The 12728-nt window shown below is 40.1% G+C and overlaps 1 protein-coding gene across 4 annotated transcripts in view; it reads right to left on the bottom strand.

Moving 5' to 3' along the window:
- Positions 1-12728, bottom strand: part of LOC120546024 (leucine-rich repeat transmembrane neuronal protein 4-like) — a 231460-nt gene that overhangs the window by 133115 nt on the left and 85617 nt on the right. The window lies entirely within an intron of this gene.

The raw sequence follows: 12728 nt of genomic DNA, 5'->3' as shown, positions 1-12728 counted from the left end.
ACCGACATCTTGTGAAAATTTCGTTCCAATAGCCCCATCGGAAATATATTTACTGGGAAAAATGTTGATGCGTTCAATACTTATTTTCCCCGCTGTATGTCTTCATACAAAAATAAAAACTTTTGCAACTAAAAACTTCCAAGTGCCAAGCTTTGGCCAGCTTTAAAATACATTTAATTCAATTATAAAATAAAACTTAAATAAAAACAGCTTTTCGTTTAGAGTTCGGTGGGAGTTTGGAGTATTGAAAGAGAGTGTGTTGGTTGACTGACATGTTAGGTAATTTAGGTTGTCGTTCGTCCACGTCGTTAACGTTAATCTCCGGGTGACGGCGTACCATGTGAGTTCTCAAGTTTCTGGTGTTTCCAAAATACTTAACTTTCTCTTTGCAAAGCCTGCATATAGCATGATTCCTATCTAGTTCAGTCTTCCCCTCAAGGTTATAAAAGCCGAAGTGTGTCCAAACTCTGGCCTTCCACGAGGATGGAGCAGGTTGAATAATTCTTTCTGTGAGGTTTGTCATTGTTTGCACCGACTAAACTTCTTCGGCTGCACTTGTTCTTCTTTTGATTATGACAAGACTGCCCAGTGTGAATTCGACGCAGCGCCATCTATGGGAATGGCGAGCTAAAGTCATTTCACACCCCTAATTAACAGGTATCCTTTTTGCTGGGTAATATAGAACGGTAATAATTGAATGCGATGGCCCTTAAAAAATACATGGCTTAGCATCTTTTTACACACACACACACACACACACACACGTATTCTTTTATTACCTTACTAGTTAATGTCTTAGTCTGCTATTTAGTTATCAGGGTTTTTCCTGCACAGAGGAAATATCAAATAAGGTAGCACAGACTCGTTGCGTTTACTGTACGTGGACCGATCATGCTAACTGCCGTGTAGTCCCCCCACCAAAACCCTGGTTATATACAGTTGGTGTACTGTCACTAAGTCCTTGTTTTATGTCTGTATCATTTCTGTAAGTTCTTAAATGTAATAAAATGACAATCACAGAAAGCTGTGTAAAGTGTACAGGTCATCAATAATTGCAGGAGAAAGGGAAAGTGTGTATTAACCCCCTGTGGTTTGGGAGTGAGATGTGAAGGTAGTGAAGGATCTTGATGGGAATAAGATGGAATTTAAGATAAACAGGCAGTTTGGAGCTGCATCTCCAGTCATGCAGATGCAGAACTGTCGTGTTGAACAAGAAGCTGAGGCTGAAGCTCTTAATTTACCAGTCCATCTGTGTTCCAACCCTCAATTATAGTCACACGCTTTGGGTAGTGACCAACGGAATGAGGCCATAGATGCAAGTGGCTAATATGATGTTGCTACGCAGGGTGTCTGGCCTTAGATATTTTGAAGGAGCTCAGAATAGATTCCTTAATGTTGAAAGCAGCACGTACCAGCCTGAGTGCCTCTCTGCTGTAAGGTATCTTTTTATACATCATCTAAAATGCTTCCCCAAAGTAATTGATTTAGGGATTAAATCACCTTTATTGCCAACGTATTAGAGAAAGTGGTCTATTCTCTGCTTTTTGAATGAGTACTTCCTTATTGAAAGGTTCCAGCCAGGCTTTTGAACCCATCATAGCACAGAGACTGCATTCCTTAAGGAGCTGAATGGTGTTGGACTAAATTCAGATGCTGGTAGTCGTATCGTTTTGATATTGTTAGACCCTTCTGCTGCCTTAAGTACCCCCTCTTGGGGCCCATTCTTAAGACTGTAAGTCGTTTGTTCAAGCAGAAATTACAACTCATATTTACGTTTATAGTGGCGGGGCCGTCTAGTGGCCATAGTAATTATGATGGGAGCAAAGCAGGAAGTAAGGTGAAACACAGGACATTCAGACTAGGGTTTGTGTCCCATTTCAAAATAAAAGTAAACAGCAAGGTGTTTTTCTTCTTTATGGAACAAACCTAACTGCCTCACGTTCTGTGTCACATGCATAAAAGGAAGTAACCTAACAAATGTACTGATTTTACCTCAAATCACTATCTTTTTCTAAACTTAAAAAGGTGCTCTAAGCGATGTTGGGTGACGTTACTTCTTGTTGACGTTCAAAGTATTGAAACATACACGGTTTGTGTATGTTTGCATGGACCACTTTGTCTTTGTTGGCGTGTGTGGACCCTGGGCGGTCTACAGAGTTGTTGTTTTTTTTTTTTACAGTGTGTTCAGGGGACCGGCAGCTCGCGGATAGTGAGGAGAGGTTTGCTGTATGTGACAAAAAATGTTGTAGCCTAAAAAACGCGTGACATCGCTTAGAGTACCTTTAATTAAGTAGTTTTGGTGCCTAAACCCAACCAAATTGTGATCTTATGACCTTTAAGGTTTAAAACCCTGATTGTAACATTCTCTGGTTTAGATATGAGAACGGAAAACGCTCTCCTGTGGGTCGTACTTCCTGCCTCCGCTAGGGGTGCTAATTTATGAAAAGCTCCTGTGGGTCCTGTTAGAGGGTAGAATTAAACAACCTATATTGCTGTATGGTTTGGAGGACTTGTTGCTATTCTTGGCCCTTTATTGTTTTCATTTTGCATGTATCCTTTGGGTCAAATCATACACAATTGTTACATTTCTTATCACTGTTATGCTGATGATCCACAGATGTATCTGTCCATTAATCTATCAGACCTCATATGTCTCATCACCTACAACTTGCCTGGCAGATGTAAAGTCCTGGATGGCTAGTAACTTCCTTACATTAAATGCAGATAAAACTGAAATTATGTCCGTTTGCCCCAATGCATTCAGGGAATACATAAAGCAGTAGCTCGTCCTTTTGGACTTGACTTTTGATCCTGATGTAAACTGCCCTACTCCTTTTTGTGACATATCAACAACATAATCAACATAATAATTTCCTTTCATGTTAGGACATAAAAAGACCCTTACTTCAGACAGATGGATTATTGTGACTCATTCAGAACTGCTGAGACAGGGAGTAATAGGGCATCAATGACTAATTTTTACAACTTTACTTCTAATTATTTTTTACACTAGCCATCAAATTCACTATTAAGATTGTTTATTTATATATTTTTGTCCTGTAATCAAATCATCATTTTTTACAGTTTTATCTTTTATGTCTGTAAAGCACTTGTTGAAAAAAAAAAAAAAAAGTGCTATTCAAATGAAGGTTAATATGATTTGAAGCTCACAAGACATCTAGTTGTCTAGGTTACAACATTGGGTTGGAAAGTGAAGTTTGTGTTGTTTCAATGACATTTCAGTAACTTTATTTTATGCAAAGCAGGTCTCACTACACACTAAAATATAGTCCGTGAAATGGTCTTGGTTAGAGTATAACCTTGACATCTGAAAATCTATTTTAAATCAAACTTTTAACCTAGATATCTTTTGACCTCCAACTCATCAAATGAAACCTTGCACACTGAGTCCGATGCATTTTCCTCTACTTTTTTCATTACCTGCTAAAAGTCATTCTGTGAAATGACATGCAGGCCTCAAGGATTGGTTATTTCAATCATTAAGAGAAGAGAAGATTTTTTTAAAAAGCATAAAGAGTTTCACAAAACTGGAGCAGTTAAATATCTTCAGAAGATCTACTTTGACATGTCAGAAGCCCGGAGTGATACATTACCATCCATGCTGGAAATTCACATCAAAAAGAACCGGACCAATTAGTGCAATCCAGTTGATCCTCAACAGCAGCTGGCAGTATGATAGACACACACACACGGCTACAGCGCACTTTGCCTCAGAGAATCATCAAAAAAATGCTCATGTCTCTTACACAGCTAAATTAATTTTTAACCTCTTTTGAGCCTTTTGACAGATAAGAGAAAGCAGAGGGAATCAAGACTCTTTCAAAAAACAATGGCCCCAGTTTGGGGTATAAGCAATGCTTTGGGGCCACAATAACAGATAAGATGTGCAAATGCTTGTATTCCAGTCATGTCCACCTAGGAGGAGACCTTGAGGTAAACCAAGAAGGCGCTAGAGGAATAAAATATGCTATCTGTCCTGGGAAAGCCTCCTCCCACAGGAGCAGCTGCAGAGTGTGCCTTGGAATTGTTAACTGCTGCTATTGAGTAAGTGGCAGATTATTGATGGATGTAGTTGTACAATGGTTAGTCTATTTATCTGTTAGTGGATTGATATGAAAATGATTTAACAATATTTTGATATTGGCTAGGATATATAAGATATAATATTTGGCTAGGAATTGATGGTTCCCTTATCTCAGAGATAAGTTGCTTTTCTCCATTTCATTGTAGGCTACATTGAATAGCTTTTGTTTGTTTTTTTTTACTGCTGAATGGACAAAACATGGGTTTTAGAGACGTCTCAAATGGATCTCAGAATTATTTTTTTTTTTTACAATTTAAATGTACTGTGTGGGGGTTTTGACAACTAGTAAAACTATGGAGAAATGTTTTTATGAGTTGGTCCCTGTTTTTAGCTTCATGCAATGCCCATTCCGACACTCCGTACACACTAGCATACGTATATACACTGCATACATACATATTTTCAGAATGTGAACTCTGAACTGAATTGGGTGCCTGCCATATACTACAGGCAGTCCGAAAAGGAAGTCAAAGCAGGGAACATGTGCTAAAGATGCCAGTTGAGCAGAGGACACAGTGCAGAAGCCCTAGAAGGGCCTCGCCGCCCACTCAAAGAGGTAGCAGTGTTAACATCACTGCTCGAGCGTCACATGGTCTTAGGCTTGGTTTACAATTTATATTTATATGATTAACTAATGTGCTTGCTCATTTCTTTAATTGTGCTTCTATTCAGTTTTGATCCGTTGATGCTCTAATCCAGAGCAACTTCAGCATTTGGGGAGAAAATACTTGATCTTTTTGTAACCAAGAGGCTGATGTAATGCCAAGAGCAAATTTTATTGGATGGGTTTAACTGACAGACAGGCATTAAGGGGATGTTTACTGGGTCGAAACTTACTCGGGGTTAATCTTTTTTTGGTTGACTGGACCAGTCAGCTACACAATCTGTTTTAACTGGACTAATGTTAGATGCAATAGCCTGTGTGTGTGTGTGTGTGTGTGTGTGTGTGTGTGTGTGTTCTTGCTCCAAGCTGTCTGGCAGGTGGGAGGTGTGAGCCTTATTAATTCTGACAGCATGCTTCATTCTGCATGGTATTATTCGTGCTTGCTTGTTACATGAATGGGCTGATTGAATTAGCCTTTTTCTTTAGAATCCGCACAATGTAGGAGATTATTTTTGTGCTAGGAGTGAATTAAAAGATGTGTGCGATTCTAAAACACAGCACACAGCTGATTTTAGCGGATTTCATTTGTGGGTGGAGTCACCGCACTGAAATCAACTACACAAAAAAAAAAAAAAAAGGGATCAACTAAAAATCTTCCAGATTTTCTCTGTTAACCCTTGTGTTGTCTTCCCGGGACAAAATGAACCTGGTCTGTTTTGCCTGTTATATAAAGCATAACGTATACATTTTCCAATTCTGTGTTACATCTTCTAAGCCAACTTCATTCCAACTGATCACCGCTAGTTTTACACTTATGTTTGGAATTCATGGTCAATAAACCTCATTCATATTAAAATATGCCTAATTTTGAGTTAAAAAAAACCCCAGAAATGATGAATTACTTTAGCTTATAATTAAGATCAGAGGAACGTATGTTGATGCATAATTACAGCCTGTTCCGTGTATGGAACCATCCATGTTATTTTTGGGCAATTTGGTTGAAAGAAACCCATATTTTTTTGAAAACGGGTCAAATTTGACCCAAGGACCACACTTTGACAGCAATCGAGATACAGCTAGGATTCATTATTTTGTACAGTCTATATGTATCACTCACACTATTGTAGTCATTGATCACCAGCAAACAACTGTGGTTTATATCATTTAAAGTGAATACATATAAAATATAAAGCTTCTTGTGTATTCAATACAGGTTTAGACACATGGAGGCACAAGAGAGACAGCTGGCAAAGTTTGCATCACGTTCAGTACTTGGCAGGTAGGAGACATTAAAATGCGAGTACCATCTTTGTTTGAAGGAGGAATGCATTTTTAACATCGTTCCATGTTTTCACCCACATTTAACATGAGTAATTATAGCACAGGATAAAGTCACAAACAATTTGTCTACAAGATACTTCATCTTCAAATTCAATTAGCATTACCCAAAGCCTGTGAGCTTTTTCCACACTTGCCTTGCTGCATTATGCATGACGAAAAGTTGTTTTGTATAAATTAAATGTGAAAGCATAATGCTGTACTCCTATGCCAAACTTGTGAGGGAATTATTAGAAAGAATGAGCAATAATGAAGCAGACGGAAGAAAGTAACCTTAACAGATTGCGCAGCTAAATTCAGGAACAAAAGACGATAGGATGAGGGCAGTGTGTAGCCTTCAAAACAAAAACAAAGCAGGGAAATAAATGTAAAATATATATATAAAACATTTTGAAGATCAAGTTTGAGAGTGATGTTTGTTTGGCATTTTCTAATAACACAAAAGACACATTTGGAGTTCCTTTGATACAAATCCAGGGATGCAATGCATCTCGCTGATGCCCCCCCAATATTTTACTGGGAGACTGTAATCACTGTAACTTAAAGAAAACTATAAACCGTTTTTATCAATATTTTAGCTATCCTACACACCATAATAAAACCCTGGGGCCTCATGTATAAACGGTGCGTACGCACGAAAAGCTTGCGTACGCTGGTTTTCACGGACACTTTGTCATGTATAAAAAATGTACTTGACGTGAGAATGTGCGGGCCGTCACGCAAACTGTGGAGCAGTCGTGAGAATGTGCGGGCCGTCCGCAAAGTCTTTTCTGGCTCTGTAACGTAGCGAATTCTAACTGAAAAGTGCCGGAAATCACTAAACATTACAAAATAAAGTTTCCACTACAGTTACTGGCATACGTCTGTAACGTTGTCTATGAAAAAAAAAATATTATATCCGCTGATACTCCATAAAAGTTTGATCATTTATGTGGATAAGGTTTCACATCTTTCACACAACTGTTTAATGTGCAGGCTCTCTGTTAAACATGAGGACGGAAAATGATTGATCAATCCACTTAGGAAATACTTTCAGTCATCCTCTGTATTTCCCATAGATGAAATATCTTACTCGCGGAAAATTACACGGAAAATGCAGTAGTGAGTCTGTGAGTCTTTAGTTGCTGAGGCTCAGACATCCATGGCGCACAGAAGGCGGGACGCACGGATCCATCTCCCCAGGAACAAACGCTGTGTCGGGGGGGACTAACTCAAGTGATGTCATTAATCCTGTGGATGATTTGTAGGCTATAAAGTGAACAAAGTGTACCCGGTCCACCAAACAATGGGCCGTCTTGACTGTCTTAATTCTGCACATATTGCTGTCACTGTAGTCCTATTTACTATTTGATTATTTCATCCATGCGTGGCGCAGCGGATCTGTGCGCACGTCACCTGCCGTGGAGACGCTGGCCTCACTAACATCTCCTCCTCTGACTCGGGTCTCCCTCGCGCTGGACTCAGTTTCACTGAGCTACTAACACTTAATAAATAAAATAAATGGCATTACATCAGTGAGTTCAAACTGCTTATTATGCGTAATTTGGACTGACACTGAGATGTATGTTGTTCTGTAACTGGTAACTTCGACATTAAACTTTATTTTTTTATTATTCTGCCATGGTTCGGTGCATTCACCGCCCGGTCACCATTTGCCATTCTGGGCATTTTCATTTATTGCTTATCCAAGATGACAAACCTCCAAACAGAAAAAAAAATGTCTCGCCTCCACCTCCGCGATTTTTTTGTCTGCAGCAGGATAACCCGTTGTGATTGGACAAAGAATGACGTCGGGGGCGCATTTATAGTAATTTCCATATTCATTTATGGGAGGAGGCAAGGCGGGGTCAGTCACTCATTCATGTGCGCTCAATTTCACGTGGATTGTCATGTTTTATACATGTTAATATTTCTGTGCGTAGGTAGTTTTCAAGTTTTGGCCGTACGCCATCTTCTGGTATGAAAGCTGCGCAGTCTTTTATACATGAGGCCCCTGGACCTCTGTTACGGCTGCATAAAGGAAGAATTTAAGTCCCTGGTGGGCCCTGCACTCGGATCTTCTGTGCACCTTTTACTGGTGTATAAACTGTGCTGAGGAGGAGAAGGTGTGCAAAAGGCAGGTGAAGGTGAATAAAGAGGCCTCTCTTGCTCTGTAGGGGTGCTTCAACTGCACAGACTGGTCTGTGATTACAGACCCCTCTGACAATACTGATGATATAGGAGTGGTGTGTAGCTACATGTGGTTTGTTTCCCCTAAAACAAACCACAAACAGGCCTCACCAGCTTTAAAAGGCCTGATTCGGAAAAGGAAAAAAATTGTGTTAATGAGGGTAATGTTACCGACGTTAAGGGAATAAAGGTTGAGATCAGGTTTAGAAATGAAAAAAAAGCTAAACTGAGGTACAAGGAAAAAATTGAAGCTGAGCTGGGCAGTAACAATTTAAGAAAAGCCTGGAACGGTACGAAATCTTTACCTTGCACGGCAGCTGGATTCTCGGGATTTCACGAGATCACGCGAGAATCGTGGGATCACATCACAGCAACATCCATCTGTCAGGCTTCACGTAATGCGCTTGTGTCTGACCTGGCAGCCTACCCAACCAATCAGCGTCCCGTGAGGAGCTACTGGCCGCTACGGGCGGGGTTTAGCCGTGTGTAACGGCCCCAGCCAACAATGGCGTGATAGACAGATGGTGGATCCAATCAGTGGATCATTTTCTTTTTCATTTTTTTTATTTATTTTTTTTTAAAAAAAGGGCCTACCCTTTTCCAAACAGTTTTCAATGACGTTTTCTCAGCTGATTCTGTGTAACAAACCATGTGGCGGGTCATGTTAATGAAATCTTTGACAGGGTCCAATAATAAAGGCAACAGTAACATTGCCTCGACTGGTTTTAATTCTTTGTCTTTCTAAGATTTGAGAATCATGATTTTGCTGAAATCCTAATGTATTAAAGAAGGATACTATGGCTCCTCCGGCTTTGGCTATTGGCATTAGAAGTGTGGGAAAACATGTCAGGCTCGCCAAGCCTAGTAAGAGTCCCGGAGTCCCTAATAATATATGTGGCCACATTCTCAAAACTTGTGCAAAAGCAGCTATGCAGCATCTTTCATTTTAGTTTATGGTATCTCTTCAGCAACAGAGGGTCACTCAATTAAGGAAACATTCACCAATTGTCCCAGTTGCTAAGACGAAATCGCCAGCGACATTAAATTATTTAAGGCCAATAGCGTTGGAATCTTTAATGACGAAGACACTTGAGAAGCTCATTAAAAATGAATAATTTTTTTTTCGGCTACCGTTTTAGAGCGTCTAAGAAGAATTCAGTTCCGGGTCGTTGGGTGCATAGGCTTGCGTACTTGCCCATACCCGGTCCAGCATTTAAGGCATTTCCGATACGGATAACGTGATCGCAACAACTCTATAGACATTTTAAATGATTAATTGGTTATCAAAATAGTGCCAATTAATTGTCTGTTGTGTAATAGATTAATCTATTTGTTTCCCCTCTAACCATCATCTGAACATGCAGATGGGTAACAAAAAAAAAAGTCTACATAAAATGTATCAAGGAGTCTCCTGACGGCTTCAGTGCTCATAGAGAAGTCTGTGGCACTCTGGTGGGGGGATGAACAGCACTCCTCCAAACAATCCTGCCTCAATTTGTGTTTGATGATGGTGGTGGAGAAAGCTTTCACTCTAAAATCTCCCCAAGGTGTTTCATTTGGGTTTAGGCCTTATGACAGTATACATATCAGTATCTTGTATAAAAGTACTTGAAAGCAATACTTGAGTAAAAGTACAAGTATCTTACGAGAAAATCTAAAATGGGTTGGTCTGAAGTAGCTAGGTGTGGTTTGGGCGTAACGTGAAAATAACCAATCAGAGCGTCATCTCACGTTCCCTTTAAGAGCAGCGCATTTGTTCCATGACGGATTGCTATTATGACGGCGGATTTGCCTGGCGCACGCCAGCGGGAGCTGTCTGGGATGCGAAGCAGTAATAAATGCCCGTCTGTGGCGGTGGCGATGTTGTCGCGGCCTCTCAGGCGCATCTCCACAAGTCTGGAGAGGATTGCTCGCCATTAGCGTGGGCCTCCAAACGCGCACCACCTGCACCTGTTGTGCCCCTTCCTCCTCCCCGACTCCATCTCCGTCCACCCACTCCATCAGGAGCGCCGCGTGCATTCCTGGACCAGAATCCGCCGGGTGTCCAATCCCGCCGTAGTTCAACATCACGTCTCCTTAAGTCCTCTAATATTTCCTCATTTTATGTCATCGTAACACATCCATGATTCATGGAAATGTTGTGTAAAACACAACAAGGCCCACAAAGAATGTTGCGACTTTTTAGGACTGTACTGTAAAGTGCCTCCTGACCTATCCAGACACCTGAAGCGCATTTTCAGTAATATTTTTCTTTGTATTTATGTATGGTTTGCCAAAAAGGGGAACTGCTGCATCCCGTTTAGATGAGAGAAGCAAAGTGTATGCGGCGTTATTGCACCACGCTACATTATGGCCAAGCATAGCCCTAAAATAGCATCTGAATAACGCGTTACTGACTTTAGACTAGCACCACTGACTTTAGACCGGGTTTTTTCGGGCTTGGCGGAATGGTTTTCTGAAACTGCAAAATAGCATCAGGGAACGTTTACGCCGGGAACACGCCTCCTCTTTTGGAAACGCCCGGAGCCAAAATACATTCCATTATTTACCGGCGATGCGCTCTGTGGAGGGAAAAGTCTGCTGTGCGTCGGGTACAAAATAGGAATGATACATGCGTCGGTGTACAAAGGCAATTGCGCTGAGTACAAGATAGGGCCCAAAGTCTTAAGGTATCTGGAATTTACTGTACTTGAGTAACAAAAGTAATTTTATGATATTACCTAAATATAAGTAGTAAAAAAACAACAACTTTTGATTATGAACTATTGTGGCTTCCTCATAGTAAAGCATAATATTCAGTGTTTCCATACCCTCTTAAACATTAATTCCAAGTCGGACATCAACAAAGAGAAAAATAGAAACCCAATTTAAATTTCTTGTTCACTCCAACATACTAAAAAATTTCTTGCAAGTAACGAGTAACGAAGAGGCTTAGGGGAAATGTAGCGGAGTAAAAGTTTCCAAAAATATAATTAATGAAGTAAGGTACATTAATTAGGTAGGTTAATTCATCTGGATGTGGAAATGGTACATTATCTGTAGTCAGTCAGTCAGTATGTAAGTAAGTTACTGGTTGCCAACTTGGCAGGGGTATTTTTTATTATTTTCTTTTTTTTGCTTCCTGCTGGGCAAAAGTGCTCCAGATTGGACCAAGAATCATTTCTGTTCAGATTTTTTGTCACACACACACACAAAAAGTACAGCAATGCCTGCCAATGCCGTTAAATCCATCTGCTCTGTCAACACCCCCTCTGGACCGCTTACTACCCAACCGTATATAAATAGATAAGAGTAAAACACTGCACAATCATGTCAACTCTTGGACAACAATACATTGTTGTTCCCTATGTACAGGTTATATATTAAAATCATCGTAAGACGTGGCACTCAAGAGAAACCCCTTCCCCAGTAGCTTTATTGTGACTATAATTGCCACTGTTCACCAGACACCGCCTACCAAGAGCCTGGGTCTGTCAGAGGTTTCTGCCTAAATGGAAGTTTGTCGCACTACATGCTTGGTCTTGGGGGAATTACTGGAATTGTCTTTGGGTCTTTGTAAATTATAGAGTGTGGGCTAGACCTAGAAGTGTCTTGTTATGATCTGATACTATAAATACACTTTAATTGAATTCCAACTTATTATTTTGTAACCTCAATCAATATGATCCACTAATTCCACCCATGAATACTCATTGCAGAGTATCGTCCTCTCATCCGGGACCATCCGGGGAAATTATTTCCTTTCCTTGTTTTAAATTCAACAAGCAATTTGTTGTATTTTAGAAGAAATTCTTAAAGCAGCAAAAATTCAGAAGTGAGTACACTTTATTTTAAGTTTATTTATCGCAACTAATATCGGTAACGCGATATTCAACAAAATGATCGCATATTGCATATTTTTCTCATACCGTGCAACCCTACTTGCTATGTACCCATCATTGTAGAAACTGGGATTGCAATGTTTCTGAGCTTCAGCTATTTTTCAGATGAGATAAGTGACACTATTAAGCCTTTGGTGGCTTTCAATTGGGCACTGATTGAAAGCATCTATCTTTTTTTGATGGCATAACTTTTTTAAAAGACATCATAGGAAGAGGAGCCTTTGTTGATCTGGTTGTTGCCTTGCCAACTGAAGGAATAAGAAATCTGAAATCAAGTTTTCTAAATTGAAAACAGTTGGCAGTCACCATAGATAGACAGTGAAGTGAAAGTAACATTTCCTTAAATCAATGCCAGGTTGGTTTTAAGAGACAGGCTATTTTCTTCTCCCACCTCTATCCTATAGGCCTCCTTGTTGTTCTCATGGATCAAACGCATCTCTGTGGGTTGCTAGGATGTTGGCCACACAGTCAGGCTTTTTCTCTTTGTCGTTTTATCCTACCTTCCTTCCCATGTCTTTTTGGAGCTTCCTCCTGCACTGCAGCAAGCAGTGCACTACAATAACTCCAAGTCATTGGTAGAACATTGCACAATAACTTTGAATATATTAAAATACCTAAAACCACCTCCTAA

The sequence above is a fragment of the Perca fluviatilis genome, chromosome 17 (genome assembly GCF_010015445.1).
Source record: "Perca fluviatilis chromosome 17, GENO_Pfluv_1.0, whole genome shotgun sequence".
Lineage (NCBI taxonomy): Eukaryota > Metazoa > Chordata > Actinopteri > Perciformes > Percidae > Perca > Perca fluviatilis.
This window is presented reverse-complemented; position numbering and strand designations above follow the sequence as displayed.